Below are 19,600 nucleotides of genomic sequence, written 5' to 3'. Positions count from 1 at the left end.
GGATTGGGTGTCTAATCTTGACCCTACAAGAAAGAAAACAGGAGAAATTAGACTGTGTTGACCTTAGAAATTTGAACAAAGTCTCACTCAAAGACAACTATCCTTCACCTAAAATGGATCACATAATGTAAAGGGTAGTAGGTTCTACAAGGATTTCACTTTTAGATGGATTCTCGGGTTACAACCAAATTTTAGTCCATCCTGATGACCAAGCAAAAACTGCATTCACAACCCCTTGGGGAACCTTCATGTATGTCAAAATGCCCTTTGGATTGAAAAATGCAGGAGCCACCTTTCAAAGGGTAATGGATATTTCCTTTGCAAAGGAAATCCATGATTTCTTGGTTATATACCTTGATGATATAATAGTTTTTTCTAAGTCAGATCAACAACACCTGGATCATCTTAGGTAAGCTTTTCTTAAATGTAGAAAATATGGCATCTCTCTGAACCCAAAGAAATCTTTATTTGGGTTGGAAGAAGGAAAATTTTTAGGCCACATTATCTCTAAATATGGAATCCATATTGACCCAACCAGGATTGAAGCTATCTTGCAAATACCTCACCCAAGAAACATTAAATAACTTCAGGCATTTTTAGGAAAAATAAATTTTTTAAGAAGATTCTTCTCTAACTTAGTTGAACTAATTAGATTATTGAATAACATGTTGAAAACATATTCGGCTATTAAGTGGACAGTAGAGGCTAAAAAATCATTCGAAGAAATAAAATTAGCCTTAACTCGAACACTAGTCCTTACAAGCCCAAAATTTGATAGAGACTTCATTATCTTTTCCTTTGCATCAAAACACACCATAGTTGCAGTCTTACTACAAAAGGGTGATCAAGGATGTGAAAAACCAATAGCCTTTTTCAGTAAAGCTCTTAGAGATGCCTCATTAAAGTATAAAATAATGGAGAAACAAGCTTTTGCTTTGGTAAAAGCTATTAAGGATTTCAAAGTGTATATTTTGTATTCTCATATAATATCTTATGTTCCCAATGCTGTAGTCAGAGATATCCTGACACAGGATGGAGTTGATGGAAAGAGGGGAAAATAGATAGCTACTATTTTAGAAAATGATATAGAGATAAAACCTACCAAGTTAAATAAAGGTCAAGGGTTGGCCAAACTTATGGCAGAAACAAATTGCCAAGCCCTAGACATAAATCTTATTGCAGAACTAGATAATGAACAGGAGATGGCGACTCCACAGGTCAACCAACCCTTTCTAGATTCCCCCTGGTATGCTGATATTATATATGTTCTACAAAACCTGCAGGCTCCTCCAGGGTTATCCAGAACTAAGAGTAGGTTTTTGAAAATACTTTGTTTTGGAAAAATCATGAAGGTGTTTTGTTGAACTGTCTATTAAAAGAAGAATCTGACAAAGTGCTCCAATAATTTCATGCAGGGGATTGTGGTGGAAATCTCTCCTGGAAGTCAACTGCTGACAAAATTCTAAGAGTTGGAATTTACTGGTCAACCTTGTTTGCAGATGTTAAAAAATTTGTAACTTCCTGCCATAAATTCCAGATCTTCGAAGGCAAAAGAAAACTTTTACCCTTGCCTTTGAAACTTATTTCCATAGAAAAACGTTTTCAACAATAGGGTCTTGACTTCATTGGAGAAATCCATCCACCCTCTTCTGCTCAGCATAAATGGATACTCACTGCAACCGATTACTTTACCAAATGTATAGAAGTTATTCCCTCTAGATAGGCCATTAATACTGTAATAATAGGTTTTCTAGAGGCTAATAATAGGGTAATAATAGGTTGTCTAGGTTTGGTGGTTCTAACAAAATCATCACAGATAATGTTGCAGCCTTCAAGTCAAAGAAAATGATCGATTTCTGTCACAAGTATAATATAACACTTGGTCATTCCACAGCTTACTATCCTCAAGGGAATGGACTTGTAGAATCCTCCAATAAAAGTCTAATGCTATCAAACAACTATTGGAAGACAATAAGAAAACTTGGAACAAGAAATTAACCAATGCTTTGTGGGCAGATAGGCTTACAACTAAGAAATCCATTGGAACCAGTCCCTTTGAGCTATTGTATGGAATGGAGGCATTTTTCCCCTCATTTTTAGGAGTTCCAGTCATGAAATTACTTCAAGAAGCCCAAGTGGAACCAAATGATGAACAGAGGAGAATTAACCAGACTATCCATTTATAGCAAACCAGGGAGGAAGTATACAACAGAGCCCAAGTACTGAAAGAAAAACTTAAGAAGATTTTTGACAAAAGGACCAAAGTAGAAGACTTCTATCTGGGAGACAAAGTGTTGATGTGGGATTCAAGGAGAGAGGACAAAGGGAAACATGGGAAGTTTGACTTCCTGTGGAAAGGTCCATACATAATATATGCCTTTAGAAGAAATAATTCATATTTTCTTAAAGAATTGGATGGTGCAGAGATCGAAGGAGGACCAGTCAATGGTCGAATGTTAAAGAACTACATTGATCCTAGTTTCTAATCTTACTAGGTTTTTAAACTATATATATTATATCCTTTCACAGTTCAGTGTTGATTGGATGGTAAAATTTTTTAAGTTGAAGCTCGAAGAGAAGGCCCTAAGCTTCAGAAGTATTAATGTTATACTTGCAAATAAAGCAGCAGGAAAAAGGAGATTTGCATAGCACAATCAATGCCTTTCAAAGGCCATTGATCTATAGTTCTTGACTTTCCACCAGGAAAAGCCATCCCCAAGTGGAGCCACCGTTATGTTCCTATACCAATAGGTTTCATATATCATGATTGACTTGGTTTAGCTCTGAAATATGTACATACCTTTGCTTTCTGCAAATGTTTTCCATATTTGTAAAAAATCAAAAAATTAAAAAATGTAAAGAGGGTATGCCCTAAAAGAGAAATCAAAGGGCAAAAAGAAAGAAAAGGTCAGAAAAAATAAAAAATGAACCCCAAGAAAAATAAAAAGACCATGAAAGTGTGCTAGTAAAAATGCCACTACTATTTCACTTTTTGTATAAATGATTGTGTGCAACTTGTTACTTATGCCACAATCCATGGTAATCAAATAGTTTAATCTCGGTTATTCCATGTTTTGAATTTCATGCTTAGAGATAGAGAATAAAATCTGACCAAACTATTTATTCTTGGCAGATAAGTAGATGGGTAGAGTGAATAAAAGGATGCTCAACAATTTATTCTGAGCCCTTAGATGTAATAAGGATAGACTTAGACAAATTTCCATCGTAAAAGAAAAGAAAAGGTTTTGATAAGGGTTTTCTAGTTTAAGTGAACCCTACTAAAAGAAGAAAAAATGGTAGGATAAGTAGGTAGGGTAACTAGATGAATGGTTGCATAATTATGTATGATCAATGATTATCTAGATATCAAGTCATATACTTTCACCATCAAAAGCACTTAAAGATATGGATGACAATGAAGACATTTACATCATAGGCAAAATTCAAACTAATTAACCTCCTCACTCATGTTTTCCCTAAATTTTACTAATTTCCCATAAGTAATAAAGGCACCAACAACTTGAAAGTTAAAGGGGCTCGTAGCATTTCTCTGACTTCTGGAGGGACCGGACCCTCGACCTAATAACCTGTAAGGCCTAAATGGTAAAGCCCCTTCATCAAAATTCACCCCCTCCATAATTCATTCACTCCCTTCAAATCCTTTTCCCAGGGTAAAATCACTCTCTTACTTAGGAAAAATAAATGGTTCTTTATAAAAACCCCCCAAAACGCATTTTAGCCTTAAAGTCATAATGTTGGATGATGAATGTATTTTCGAAAACATTTACTTAGCGCATTTTCTTTTTCCATGGTCATATTAACTCTTAATTCTTATTATTTATTTAACTCCCAAAACAAATTACCCTTTCCCGTATTATTATTAAAAATCCCAAAATAAATAAATATCTCATCCCAATGGTTTGGAAAATAAACCATAATAAAATTTAATTAAGTTGGATTAATTAATCAAACCACGATTAAGTAAGAGTCAAAACCCCCCGACATGTTAAAAAGGAAATAATTAATCACCTGGATTAATTAATAGCCTCTCCGCCAATACAATCACCCCCGATATCATTAAAGTTATTAATCCCTTATTCGTCCAATCATATCATCCCCGATATAATTAAAGTCATTTTAATTATGTTGATTATGCCATCGGGACCCCTCCATCAACTCCCTAAAACTTGTTGTTGTCGACTACCGCATGATCTGCCTTCCCTCATCCAACAACTCTCGCTCATATCATGCGGGCCTTTTGGTCGAGCGTTAACCATCCGATGTATGTTGTTTTGAATTTTCGCCAATGCTACGTGTCATCCAATTTGTGGCATCGCGCGACCCTCTGCCAAAACCACTAACTTCCCAAAAGTGGTGCGATCGATCTCGCTTACCGCCTCCTCTAAATGATAAAGTGTCCCATCGGTTAGTTAACACCAGCTGTTGTTTTCCCATTCACCCGCCAAAAGTTATTAACTTTGTGCATAAAACAAAAATACTCATTGTTTTCCCTTTTTATTGAGAAAAAAAACTTATGCCTTCCATGCACGCAAAGAATACGTCCAGACTAGCAATTTACTCCCAACCACCAACCACCATCAGTCGTTGAACTCCAGGCCACTACAAACTATTGTGCACACCCAACAAAGCATTCACCACAAGATTTGTCCCTTCAGTCAACCATAACCAGGTAGTTACAACATTTCCTTCTTAGAAACCCTGTTTTTGTACTGAAACCTCCACCAAATTACTCTAAACTCAAGTAATCCAATACAATTAAGTTGTTTCTTAGCTCCAAGGCTTCCCCAAGCACCTTTTTGATCTAAAAATCCTTGAAAACCCCAACTTTCTTCCTTGAATACACAAGAACCAAGGATGGAAACTCCTGTTGCCCTAAATGTCACGCCAATCACTACTCCCCATAGGGATTTGGACCACCTTCCCTTAGCCAATAAAGATTTTCAAATCAAGGACCTTACTTTTGATGAAACCCCCTTGAAGCTACACTGCAAGTATCGGGACAATTATCTGAACAATGCTGATAAAATAGGTCTTTGGGAGTAAAACCTACCTAAATATCAATTCCCCACTGTCCATATTTTCCTAGATATTGTCCACCAATACCATGCAAACTGCGACCCCAATATGAGAGTTGTAATGTCCCTTGACCAAAAAGTCCTTTTCACCATTACAGCTGAGTCTATAAATGAAATGTTGCAATTATAGCCTGGCGAGGATATCACTCCCCTTTCCATTGCCAATTTACTTGAAAAAATTCAAGGTTGTCCAGTTTCGAAATTAACCAAGTCAGTCAGACTTTCATTAAAGAAAAATACAGATCAAAAGACCCCCCTCCTTACATGTCATGCACCTTTACTAGTCTGGGCAGGGATATTGTCACCATGCTTGCTTGCATTATGGGTTTTACCACTAATGAGTATGTAAATGAAATGACCTTTGCCTACATGTCTATTTTCACCCCTGGCCAACCTCCTATAGCCAAATTTGACTATGTTGCATTCATTTCTGATAAGATGCATGACCAATTCATGAGATTAGAGAATGAGAGTATTTAAATATTCTTCAGTATTGTATCATCTTTTCCTCTACTACCAAACTGATAAATTCCCTTTCTCTGTACAAAAGCTTGACACTAGAGGGAACCCTAGGTCAGTGATCTTCTGGACTTTCAATTTTCACTATTTTCCTTCTTCTCCCTATCCTTATACAGATTTTATTGATAAATTTGTGCATCTAGTAAATACCATGTTGATAGGAAGTCCCCCTCCCAGAATCAGTGATGTTATTAAGAGAATTCTTCAGTTATCCAAGCGGTAGAAGGTTGTGGACTGGTACTTGTACCAAAACCATATCGAGATAAGAATTTATGGGTGTGAGCTGCCTCCCTTTAAACTACCTAAATACCTCCCCATGAGATTATTTTCCCTAGAGTACTACAGGCAAATGATCAATTCTGATGAAATCCACTTTATGAAGACTAAGAAGAAAGCTCAGCTAAAGATAAAGGATCACCTAGGCCCATTTATTTGCAACAACAGAAAAGCAGGGAAAGAGGTAGAGGATATCCTTGAGAGATTGAGATTGAAAAAGAGTTTCATTTCGACTTATGATCCTCATAGCTTCATCTGTGACAGAAGGCAAAAGCATAAGTTATCCCCCTACATCCATCATAGAATTCCAGAGATAGAACAGTATGCAAATCAAAATGAATGGGTGGAGGGAACACTTATAGAACAAGATAGTACACAAGTTGAAGTAGAAAATGTTTTGAAAGATTTGGAAAGAAGACTTGATCTGGATCCCTTTGTACAGGTGCCTGGAGAATCTTCACAGAGACCAACACAGGAGCATAGTGCACAAACATCAGGACAACCAGAGACTTCAGGACAGGGAAAGGATTCAGAGTCACAGAGCATTTTTGAGGAGTTGACCCAGACTGATACAAACATGGGCAACCCTCCAGTATTGTAGACCCCTCTTAATGAGGAGCGAATTCAAAAAAGAAGTTGGAATGAGGCTAGCCCTTCTATGGTGCCATTGGACCAGGTATAGTTAAAGAGGAAGAGATTGAATCCTCTGTCCAAACAAGAATATGAAGAGACAAGAAGTGACAAAATGCAGACAACACTAGTAGGGGAGACACCATCTACCTCTCAAACACAGGCACTAAGCAGGCAGCAAAGTGTAGAAGTTTCATCACTAAGGATAGCTTCAGAGTAGAGCCAGGATTTGAAAGAAAAGTACAAAGAGATTAAATCTAGGAATGAGGAGCTTAAATCTCAAACCTATTTCCAATATCTGAAAATGGCTCCTACAAATCAAACAAGGCTGATGTCAGCCTTTTACATCAAAGAGGGAAAGATGTAGATGAGCTTTTTGAAGCCAACAATAAAACAACCAAAGTCCATGGCTAATTATTTAAAATAAAATTTTGAAGTTCTTTCCAAAGACATCCACCCAATTGATTAGATCGAGCTCCATAAGCAAACAGGTGAGATGGTCTATTCCACATTAACCAGTAAAGCCATCACTGCACATTAGTTGCAGAATTCTCTGAGTAATACTACAACACAGTTACAGTTGGAAAAAGCCTCTTCTTAGGCTAAGGACACCAGGATAAAATCATTAGAAGACCTGGTGATTGAGTTGGGACATGATCCCAAAGATGTTAAAGCAGCTGAAAGAATGATTAAAAAAATAATGTTGACATTGTTGCACTCAGGAAACAACTCAAACTCCCTCCCCTCCAACAACCACAAACTGCAGAAGTAATTGAGAAACAAAACGAGGAAGAACTTATGAACTTGATAATTAAGTTGAATGAGCAGTTGAAAGAAACAGAGCAAAAACTAGAAAAAGATTTGCAGTCCAAACAGGGTGAGCCGACCACCATTCCTCATATTGTAATACGCATAATTTCTACAGCAGTGCCATCTACTATTGCAACATCTTTGGCACCCAACATTTCCTTAGAAACAGCTCTGCCGGTAACAACAACGGCAAGTACATCAGAAGCAACGGTAATTTCAACAAAGAAAACAGAGGACTTAATAAAATCCATGGAGGAAATGAAAATCCAAGCAACTGAAATAAAGAAACTAAAAGAAATGGTTACCAACTTGGAAAACAATTATGAGCTATCACAGATTAATTACACTGAAGAAGAGAGAAAAAATAGAATGATGACTGAAAGAATCAAAACATTAGAGAAGGACTTAACATTGGAAAAGCCTCTGAGAGATATTAGAAAGATTTTATGGACCAATATCATTGATTCCATTGATGATATTTGGTCTTCTATCGAGATCATTTTTGAACAAACTGAGTTAGTTAAACTAGCCACAGAGGCTATACAGAAGACCAGGTAAGAATTGGGAGAGAAACCTGAAGAGGCAACCCAATTGATCAACTTCTTGAATAGCAAAAGCATGCATTAGCTGGAACAATGGGATATCGAGGATCGAAATACTACTATCCTTGAAATTAAGAAAGTTCTTATTAAAAAGAACTTAATGCTTAACCTAGAAAAACGATGTCAAAGTATTAAAGAGCACATAGATAATTTTATGTTAAAATATGACATTCTAAGGGATAAAGGACTTCCAAGCCCACTGGTCATAAATGACAAGCTGATGACTCATGATGACTACATTGAGAAACTACACAAACAAGCCAGAAATCAAGCCAGCTCTTCCACAGTGAAAGCACTACCTATAGGAAAAGTGTTGTATGATGGTTTGGAAAATCTTTTCTATATTGAGCATGAAGTGAAACACCTTTTTACCGTTCAGCCCAATTTTTGCTAAGTACACTTAAGATGACGAAATATACAGGAAATTGATCAAGATGAAGATACCAAATGACGAATGGTGGACCAATATGACCGATATCCTATAATTTACTATGGTAACTCTGAGATAAATAGAAAATATTTACTAAGGTAAAGTCTGGTAAACAAGTAAAGAGTATCAAGAGCATGTAAAGAGTATCATGAACAGGAAAAGAGTATCAGTAGGGAAAATTAAGCAAAGATCCAGCAGACAATTACAAAAGCAACAGCAAGAGGAAAATCCAAGTTTCAACCTCCAACTCATTCATAAATAAAGGGACAGCAGCAATCTGTTTTCCATCTGTCTCTATCTTTTTGTAAAAGATATTTTGTATTCCCTATAATAAATCTCATGTGGTTATGAGATATTTTTGATGTAATTTTTGTATAAATACTTCTCCATTCGAATTATTGTGGGTGGATTCTATAACATCTCTGTAAATATATGCTATCAAGTTAAGAAAGCTTTTGTACTCAAATTTGGATTTTTGCTAGAAAAGGAATGAAAGTTGAGGACATTTCATCAGATTCCTGTGTAGTATAATTACAAATAAGTATTCTATCCTTGTGATTTTATGTGCTTTCTATATGTTTCAATGTTTCATGCATCTTAAATCTAAATGGTAAAATAGTCAAAGTATATCAAAATTAGCTTTATTTCTCTCTGCTATCAACAGTCTACCATTTCTATGTTTTCTTCTAAACTATCTCAATAAAGGAATTATTAACTACTCCTCTATCCCTGTGGTTTTTCTCTAATAAGTCCCTGGTATAGGATTCTTAATTGCCCTCTACTAGTTGACCTATCTTCCTTTCCTCTTTCTAATCCTAACTTGAGGATTCTTGATTGCCCTCTAGTTTTGAGTAGAACTATCACCCATTCAAGCCCCAAAGTTTGTTTTTATTCTGCTATCCTACTTGTTGAACTCATACCTCAGCAATTTGACTTAATCTAGTGAATTATCCCTGATTGACTCCATAGCCCAATGGCCTAGAAGCCTATTTTTCCCATTTGTTTCATAACTCCACCACTCTCAAACAAAACAACCTCACTAAACATTAATACTAGCCTAAAATCTTTTCAAACATAGCTAAATCATAAAGAGAGAGCCCTATCTGGACTTGGGTGGGCTAGCACCTGAGTCTAAATGTTGGTTTGTAGTTACCTTGGATCCTTTCCTTATTTTAATAAATTCTAAGGAAAATCTGAGTGATAACAGCAAACATAGCTCAAAGGTCCAAATGAACAAGTAACCCAAGAAACAACTAATGCCTCAAGAAACCCTAAGGTGAACAGGTCACAGAGTTCAAAAGGAGAAATCTCAAGCGAATGAAACCAAGAGTCAAATATTCTAGCAAACAATAATTTGACACGCAACAAATAGGTAGAAGATAAGCTCAAAAGTACAGGATACACTGGCCAATCAGCAAATATAACTTCAAAATTAAAACCTACAGGAATCTTCACGAGCGTGAAACTGAAAACATGTGTTGACAATGAAAAGTAGCACCCCCCTAACTAGCTACTTTGTGACGTAATCGCAAGAGTACACCAGACAATAGTGCTGATCCTATTTCAGAGCCCTTCATGACTGTGAGGAGATTTAATCGCGCCAAATAGTAGAAGGTGTAACTAATTAGATAGAGTAGACGTGACTATCTTCGCAACTGTCATAAAATAAAAGGCGACGACCCAAAATAAAAGGAAATTTTTAAAAAATCAGCTGAGAAAATGCTAGACCTATCACTTATGACAGAGGAAAGACTACCAGGAGTAGTCAAATAACCCACAATATGGATATTTCTACCCAGAAAGTAAAGGAGACAATAAACAAGCAAAGAAAAATCAAATCAAGAGACAAAAGGCAAAGGTCCCCAGTATGGCTGCCAACTTATGATGTAGGAAAGTTGCCTCTGAGGACAGAGGCAACCCCTCTAGCCCTAGAGTGGGTCTAGTCACAACAAAGACAATATCAAAGAAAATTCCCTTAGATAGTTGATGTCATGAAGACCTACCTTCAAATCCTCATTTAATGAAGTTCTCGTTGTGTTGCTCCAGCTCTCATTCTAATCACTTTTGTACCTGAAACAACATACATAGAACAACAACAAACATAATAGAATACAACAAAAATGATCTACTTAAAGGGTCAAGGAACTTCAAGCTATCAATATGCAATTTTGACATAAGATATAGGAAATAAACCATTGATTTGTATTAATATGAACTAAAGTAAAACTTACAACCATGCCTTGACATTGTAGGTCTCCTTGAAGGGTCTTGTCAGCATGTCTTTGAAAGCATTCACTCATGAAGTGTCTCCCAAGAGGATGAATAACTCTCTCTCCTACCCAAAAGGCAAAGTTATGATGCTAGAACACTCATACAATCAAGCCAAATCCACACAAAACCATTCCAGGCTAAGTTACATAAGAGGCTACTTCCAAAGTCTACTCTCTCTAACTTCAACTTCCACTTGCCACTTAACTTCAACTAGCAGATCGCAGCCATGAAGGAGATATTTATAAGAGGAGGAGCCTCCATAAGAGATAGGAGAAAGAGCTTATCCCTTTGGTAGGTTGCACAAAGGGCAGAACAACAATCCCAAAGGAGGGAGCCGAGCCCATCTGATCCAACAACCAACCCTAGGACCACTCATCAACAATTTGTTAAAACAAACTCGCCAAAGGTAGCTCATCGCGAGTGAAACACAGGGACAGAGCGACGACATCGCTAGGCTTAGTTCAATCTTGGCCATCTTCGCAGGTGGAATAACTGATGACCCGCAACAACCCAAAAACAAAGGTTAAAAAGGGTCTACTCTAGGAGTAATGAACTTAGGTATTCTTCCTGAGATTACAAGGAAGACACTGACACATATTTTGCAACATGACACAAAGAAGATGTCAATAACACGAACTGGCAGTGTCTGGGATCAGGGAATTTGGGGTCGGTGACAAAATACTATGTAACATAGCCAACTCAAAAGGATAACTACGAGATAGTACCGATTCTGACACAAGATGTGGATCCAAATATTTTGAAGTATTCTCTACAAACTTGCATGAAGATATTAATAAATCAATAGGCCGTAGAGGAATTGTAGGAATTGATAGATTATTTTTCTCCCAAAGAGGTACCGCAGAGTGAGATGCGTGCAGTGAATAATCTAAATAATTACAAGAAGTAGACTGGAAAGGAAATGAGGCTTACAACGTAGATTGGGGGATATGACATGGATCAGGTTAACTTGGATCTAGGATCTAATGCCAATGTATTGCTGAAGAAAACTTGGGAATTGATGGGTAGGCCGAAGTTGCAATGGTCAAATATCTAGCTGAAGATGGAAAATCAACAAAAGATCATCCCTCTAGGAAGATTATCAGGAATTTCTGTCGAGATTGAAGGAGTGTTCACTACCACTGACTTCAAAGTGATTGAGATTGTGGATGACAATAATCCATACCCCATGTTGCTTGGATTGGATTGGGAATTTGATAAAATGGCTATAGTTAACTTGAATAAAAGGAAAATGATATTTGAAAGCAATCATATGAGAGTTATTGTGCCATTAGATCCATCAGAGCGAGTGATATATACTGAACTTGTTAGAGAAGGATACAATTTGGATGACATTGACCACATTTATTAGATGACATAGAAAGAAGAAGAATGGATCAACCCTAGTGCGGATGGAAAACTAACTTGAGAGAAAGATAGTTCCTAAACTTCAGATTCAGAAGAGGAATCGGAAAACTAGAAGAACAGGTTGCATGAAGTGTCTATAAGGTGATGTGCAAGGATCACTAAAGTAGTGTGTTGTATGGAAACTGAGGTACGTGATTTACCTTTATATGATGGTTTGGTTGATGTAAATACCTTCTTTATATATTATGAAACATGGGTACCCGAATGTCAGAGAATGTTAGCTTTGGATCAACAACTAAGGGCTACTCCTGCTAGATGTTGGGGTACTCATAAGAGGAATATAGTAGATTAGTAAAAATGTAGAAAGTTGATGTGGGTAAGATTTGGTCAAGTAGAAATAGAGCTCCCAAACAAGTATGATGGCTAGAGTGATCCTAGAGACCACATACAACTTTGTATGGCAACTTGGGGAGAAATTTCATGAGAAGAATGGGTGCATGGCTTCATCCATACCTTGGAGACAATTCCTCAGAATTGGTATCTGGAAACCGAGCTTCGACATGGTACTTCTAGCTGGGCAGAGATGGTTGATGGATTCATAATGACATTCATATTTCAAGATGACTGTCCACATATAGATGCGGCTCTGAATATAGTTAACAAGAATATTTTTGAAAATGAAGTTACAGTTATCTGGAAACCAGATTGGGCTGCATAGATACTCAATGTAATGGAATGATATAATCTCACTGCCGAAGAGGATGAATATCCTCACAACATTGACATCAAAGAGTTAGAAGGAAATCATGAATTAAATGGACTTGAGATAGAAATTCTTGATATAATGAAGCCATTGAAGATGAGGAAGGTGAATATAGGGTTAGAGGCTGAAACAAAGTATGTAACAATAGGAGATTACTAGGATGAAGACACAGTCAACAAAATAATAGATCTCTTGCATGAATATGACAAGTTTTTCCCTACTAAGTTTTCATATATGAAGGGCATATTAGGAGATTTGGGAGTCATAAGGATTCCACTGAAGCTTGATGCGAAGCCTGTAAAGAAGAGACCTTATAGACTAAATCCAAAATTCAAGGAGAAGGTGAAATAAAAATTAAAAAAATGTTAAAACCTAAGATAATTGAACTTATCAAAGAGTCTGAATGGGTAAGTCCCATGGTGGTTCAGGAAAAAAGGGCAAAAGGAGAATTCATAATTTGTGTTGAATTAAGGAAGTTGAATGATGCATGACTACATGATCCCTTCCCTATGTTATCATTTAGAAGTTTTCCCTAGAAGTTAATAAAAGAAGGAATCATCCTAGGTAACCACAAACCAATCTTTTAGGCTTAGGCTCTAGCCAACCTAAGTCCAGAGAGGGCTCTCTCTTTATTATTTAACTTTGTTTTTATTCGATTTTAGGCTAGTTCTTAGTGTTCATGGGATTCTGATTTTGGATTGAAGGTTGAGTGGTGGAATTCTTGGAGCAGATGAATAGAGCTAGGTCTTCAAGCCATTGGCCTATGGAGTCAATCAATGGATAGCATAACTGGACTAGATCATTAAAGGGAATTTTCACAGGGAAGGCTAGCAAAACAAAAGGAAAATCTTCAGGTCTAATGGATGAAATGATTCTAACCAGGGTGAAAGGGCACTTAAGAATCCTTGGACTGGGATCAGAATGAAGAACAGAGTGTGATCATGAACAAAGGGCAATTAAGAATTCTTTACTATAGACCAGGGGAGAAACTACGAAAGCTAAGGAGTAGTTAAGAATTCCCTAACTAAGATAGTTTAGTAGAAAACATTCATAATGTAAAACAGTCAAGACAGTGTGCATTCGAACAATTTCTGAAATATCATTCCTTGTTATACATTTAGATTTTAGAGAAACAAACAAGATTATGAAGAAACATAAGAGAAACAACAGTAAACATGAGAGAATATTTATTTTTATTTCACTCTACAAAAGAATCCTGTAAAATATCTGATCTTTATTCTTTGATCCAACAAGCCAATCTAGTCATTGATACAATAGAATTTTGATTTGAGAGAAAAAGTCTATAGAAACGTATTGGAATCCACACTACATACTTTTAAATGTGAAGTATTTATACAAAAAATAATTACGAAATATCTCATAACAGTGTGAGATTTAATCTAGGGAATAAAATATCTTCATGCATGAAGATAGAGACAGATGTGAAACTATTTCTTGTTATCCCTTTTATTGTGGTGTTTGTCGGTTGTTTCTTTTGAGTTTTGAGCCCCTTAAGCTGGCTGATAGTTGTGGTATTTCCACGTTGGAATCTTCTTTGCTTTGATCTTTCACTGATACTCTTTGACTCTGTTACTCTTTGACCCTGCTTATTTTTCTTTCACCTGTTTCACCTAGCTTCCTTCAGATTTATTGTGGTAACTTTCTAATGTAAAACTTTTTCATAGTAAATCTGTCATTTTGTCCCACCATACTGCCTTAGGTTATCTCACCTTAAACATTATTTTGTAAATTTTGTTTGCCTCTGTGTATTTTACAAAATTGGGCTTGATGAGAAACAAATGTTTCACCTCATGTTCTAGGAAAAATAGGTTTTCCAGTGTATCATATAATACTTTGCCAGTGGGCAAAGCTTTAATGCCTGAAGAGTTGGATTGTTCCTTGGCCAACCTCGTGAGTCTATCACTATAGTCCAATTGGGTCATGAGTTTATCATTGATGACCATAGGACTGTGAAGTCCTTTGTCCCTCAAAATTTGAAATTTAACCATAAACCTATCAATGCCTACCTGCATATTATGGCACTTTTTTTCTAAGTTGAGCATGAGGTTTCTTTTGGAAAGAACCTTTTTAATCTCTACGATCAAGCTCATTGAGCTTATATCTATTCTTACTGTTCAGGAGGTGGATGAGTCGATTTGCATCCTCAGGTTGGTCTCCTAATTCTTCCCTTACTTTCTGGATAGCCTCAGTGGCTACCTTCACCAATTTAGTTTGCTCAAATATAACTTGAATTGATGGCCAAATATCATTGACAGAGTCAATGATATTCGCCCAGATCATCTCTTTAGTCTGTCCTAGTGGCTTCTGCAATGTCAAATCTTTCTCTAGGACTTTGATTTTCTCACCCATTCTTAGGGCTTTCTGTGTTTCTTCTCTTTGCTGAATTTGGGCAAGTTTACAGTCAGTTTCTAAACTTGCCACTTTCTCCTTTAATCTTTTGAGCTTTGTAGCTTGGATGGAAATATCCACCATATCTTTTACTAGTTCTGTTTTTTTTTCTATTGAAGTACCTGCTGTTGTAGTGGACTCAGTTATAATTGGAAGTGTTGTGGCAAGTGGAGCTATAGGTGCCAATGATGTTACCATTGTGGAAGGAAATGTTGTTTTCACTGTGGGGATGGCAGTTGTGGAAGTTGTGGCTAGGTCACTTTGCTTGGACTGAATCAAAGTGTCCAACTCCTTCTCTGTTTCTTTAAGCTGATCATTTAGCTTTAGGACTAGGTTCATAAGCTCTTCATGTCCCTTTTGTGCTTCTAGGACTTCCATTGTTTGAGGGTGATGTAGTTGGGGAATTTTGAGCTGCTTCTTCAGTGCAACAATGTCATCATTATTCTTTTTAATTAATTTCTCTGTTGCTTTCACATCCTTGTGATCATGTCCCAATCTTATCACTAAGTCCTCTAAGGACTTGATTCTTGTATCTTTGGCCTGTGGGGAGGCCTTATCCAACTGAAACTAAGCTGACATATTGTTTAAAGAGTTTTGCAATCGGTGGGCTTCTATGGCTTTCCCTGTCAATCTCGAATAAATCATTTCACCTGTTTGCTTATGTAGCTCAATCTGGTCAATGGGATGAATATCCCTTGCCAGTACTTCAAAATCCACTCTTTTAAAATCTGTTGCTATCCTTGGCTGCTGAGTGGTCGGCTTGATGAAGGTCATTTGCATCTTCCCCTCTTTGAAATCATAGGCTGACATAAGCCTTGTTTGATTGGCAGGGGTCATTTTTAGATACTGTGCATAGGTTTTGGCTTTCAGCCTCTCATTTCTAGCCTTTATTTCTTTGTATCTCTGTTTGATGTCTTGGTATTTATCTATTGGAATTCTAAAAGAGGATACCTCAACACTTTTTTCTCTTTCCAACATCTGAGTGTGTGATATGGAAGGTTCTAGGATTCCTCCAGATGGAGTGGCATGCCTTCTCCCATCTCTTTCTGTGTTGGAAACCTCAGTTGTCTCATCTGTATATTCTTGTTTAGAGATAGGATTCACTCTTTGTCTCTTAGCCTAGCTTGTCTCTACATAGGCTTGTGATGTTGTTCTTTCTGAAGGAATGGCCCCTTCCCTATTTCTCTTAAGGATTTTCTCCTCATTTAGAGGATTCTGTAAGACTGGGGGGGTACTCATGGTGGCCTCTGGTCTATCTATTTTCTCTGATTGCTCTGGTATTTCTGATAGGTCTGGTGCTTCTGATTCTTATGGTACTTCTGATCCTTCTTGTACTTGTGATTCTCCTGGCACCTGCATGAAAGAACCCTCATCAAGTTGTTTCTCTAGATCAATTAATGTGTTTTACACAACAACTTCAGTACTATCTCTGTCCTAGAAAGTATTTTCCACCCATTCCAATTGGTTGGCATACTTTTCTATTTCAGGGATGCGGTGATGAATATAAGGTCCATCTTTTTTTTCTGCCTTTTGTTGCAGATGAAATCCAAGGGATCATATCTCCATATCAAGCTCTGTTTTAGATTCAATCTTTGAAGGATTTGGTCTTCCTCCTTTCCAGATTTTTGGCTATTACAAATAAAGGGACCTAATTGGTCTTTGATCCTGAGTTGGGCCTTCTTTCTGGCTTTGACAAAGTGTACCTCATCTAAATTTATTATCTTCTTGTAGTACTCCAGAGCAAATAACCTCATTGGGAGGTATTTAGGTAGCTTTCATGGGGCCAACTCACAGCCATAAATCCTGATCTCAGTGTGGTTTTGGTACAAGTACCAATCCCCTACTTTGGATTGTTTTGAGAGTTGCAGGATCTTTATATCTGAACTGATTCTTGGAGGAGGGCTACCTATCAACGTTGTCACAATGGGATGTACAAATAGTTCTATGAATTCTGTATATGAATACAGGGAGTCATATTTATGGATCAATGGAGTCCAGAAAATTACTGATAGAGGGTGACCTTTTGTGTGAATCTTCTCGAGAGTAAATGGGAACTTATCTTCTTGGTAGTATAGAAAAAGGTGATATAAAACAGAGGAATACTTGAAGACTTGCTCATTACTCATCCTGAGGAGCTAGTCATGCATCCTATCATCTATAAACTTGACATAATCATAAATAATAGTAGGAGGCTGTCCTGGAGTGTATATGGACATGAAAGCCAAGATGATCTCATCTATATACTCACTGGTGGTATAACCTAGGACACTGGATATCATTGCTACAATGTGTTGGCCAAATGGGGAAAATATGGTATACACATATGGAGGAGGTTCTTTGGGGATATACTTTTCTTCTACAATGAAGGTTTGGATTATTTGGGCCAATATTATAGGGCTGAGCTTGGGAAACAAGTACTAAAGGTCTCCAATGGAGAGAGGAGTCAAGTTTTTCCCTGGTTGAAGTTGCAGCATCTCATTTATTGATTCAGCAACGATGGTGAAAAGTATGGTCTAGTTAGGGGACATCACTGCTCTTTGATTGGGGATATAGTTTGCATGGCAGTAATGGACAATTTTTGGGAAAATGTGAACTTCAAGGAATTGGTACTTAGGCAAATTGGACTCCCAAAAACCAATTTTGTTAGCATGGTTCAGCTATTGTTCTCTGTATCGGCAGTACAGTTTGAGAGGGGATTCATGGACAGAGGTGTCCATTATCTGGAAATCCTTGTCTGCCAAGGGGAGATGGTCTAAGTCTAGATGAGGAGTGGAAATAGGTCTCACATCCATGGAAATTGGGGCAGCCATTCTTAGTTCTTATGGATTTGAGAGTGGGAGAGGTGATTTTCAGTCCTTGAGGGTAATGGTGGTTTAGTACATAGTAGGTTTGAGCTACTAGAGTTACTTTAATTAATTTTTTACCTTAACTAAGAAAACTCAGTAACTGGTTTTGAAATTGACAGGGTTTTCTAGTGAATTATGGCTTAAATACCTGGAATTAAGGAAAACTTGCTTTGAACAGGGAAACTAGCAACTGTGAACGGTTGAAAAGGTTCTAAGTAGGTTTGAAAGCAGACTGGGTGCTATGTGGCATCTTTAGGGTGCAATTGGATGTAGGTTGATAGCTTCGACGTTCACAGGTGTGTGCATGAAGCTTTTCAATTGAAAAAATGATAAAAACAAATGATTTGGCGCTTTTTGGATTTATGTGCGAAAGTCAATTTTGGCGAGAACAGGTGAATAGTAGTCATTTTGTCATGTCGCGGGGTGAACAGTAGCTAATTTGGTGTGTAGCAGGCAGGCGGTAAGTGGTTTCCATAGCACCACTTTTGGGCACTCAGTGGTATTGGGGGAAGGCTGCCTGATTCCACACGTTGAACAACACATAGCATTGGGGGCCCGGCAAAAAACAACTCTTTTCGGGCGGGTATTGTTCAGACGTCAGGCATGCCTGAAATGGATGAGGGCCATCAAATTTGGAGGGGAGCGATTGTGCGGTAATAAGGTAGTGGAGTTGCATGGAGGGTAGTGGGTGGGCTCGGTGGGTGATTAAGTGTGGCAGTTTTTACTTAATGAGGGATTAAGGCGGGGTTAAGGCATCAGGGTCATTAGCAGAGGGTTTAATTGGGTTTTTGACTAACTTAATCATGGATAGATTAGTTAGTGGGTTTTTCAGGGTTTGGGTAGAAAATCATAGTCTATATTTTAAACTAGGGTATAGGGCTAGTTAATACTGCAGGAGTGAAATATATATGGGAAAAGGGTTTTTTTTTGGGATTTAAATAAATAAAATTAGTAATTAATAAAATGAGTGGAAAGGGGCACAATACCCTAAGTATATGATATTTCATGTTTTAATGCTTTTTCTGATAATAACATAAAAACTTAGGATATAGTGTTTTCGTGGGTTTTCAATTTGAAAATGATTTATGTGGGGGAATAAATACTTTTCCTAGGTAAAAGTAATTTAACCTTAGGAAAAGAGTATTATTAGGGAAAATGAATGAACTAAAGGGGGGGATGAATTTTTATAGGGGGTTTCACTACTTATTGCCTATAAGTCGTTGAGCTGAGGGTCCGGTCCCTCCAAAAGTCAGAGAAATGCTCTGAGCCTCATTGACTTAGGGCTTTTAAGTACTTTGAACTTTATTGTGGAAAATTAGTTAAGTAAAAGGTGAAATGAATGAGGGAAGTTAATTAATTGGCTTTGATATCCATCTGCATGCTTGATTTCCCATTCATATTTGAAATACATGTTGAAAGATGATAAATGTGCTTTTGTCTGATCAATCATCATATTTCTGCAACCTTTATACTACTTACCCATCTACTCATCCTACCATTTTTACTTCTCTTTATTAGGGTGCATTTGAACTTCCAAACCCTTATCAAACATTTTTCTTTCTCTTTACAATAGTAAACTAACT

Source organism: Pinus tabuliformis, chromosome 2_1 (assembly GCF_031772625.1).
Source record: "Pinus tabuliformis cultivar Carrire ecotype Pingquan chromosome 2_1, CPIR1, whole genome shotgun sequence".
NCBI lineage: Eukaryota > Viridiplantae > Streptophyta > Pinopsida > Pinales > Pinaceae > Pinus > Pinus tabuliformis.
This window is presented reverse-complemented; position numbering follows the sequence as displayed.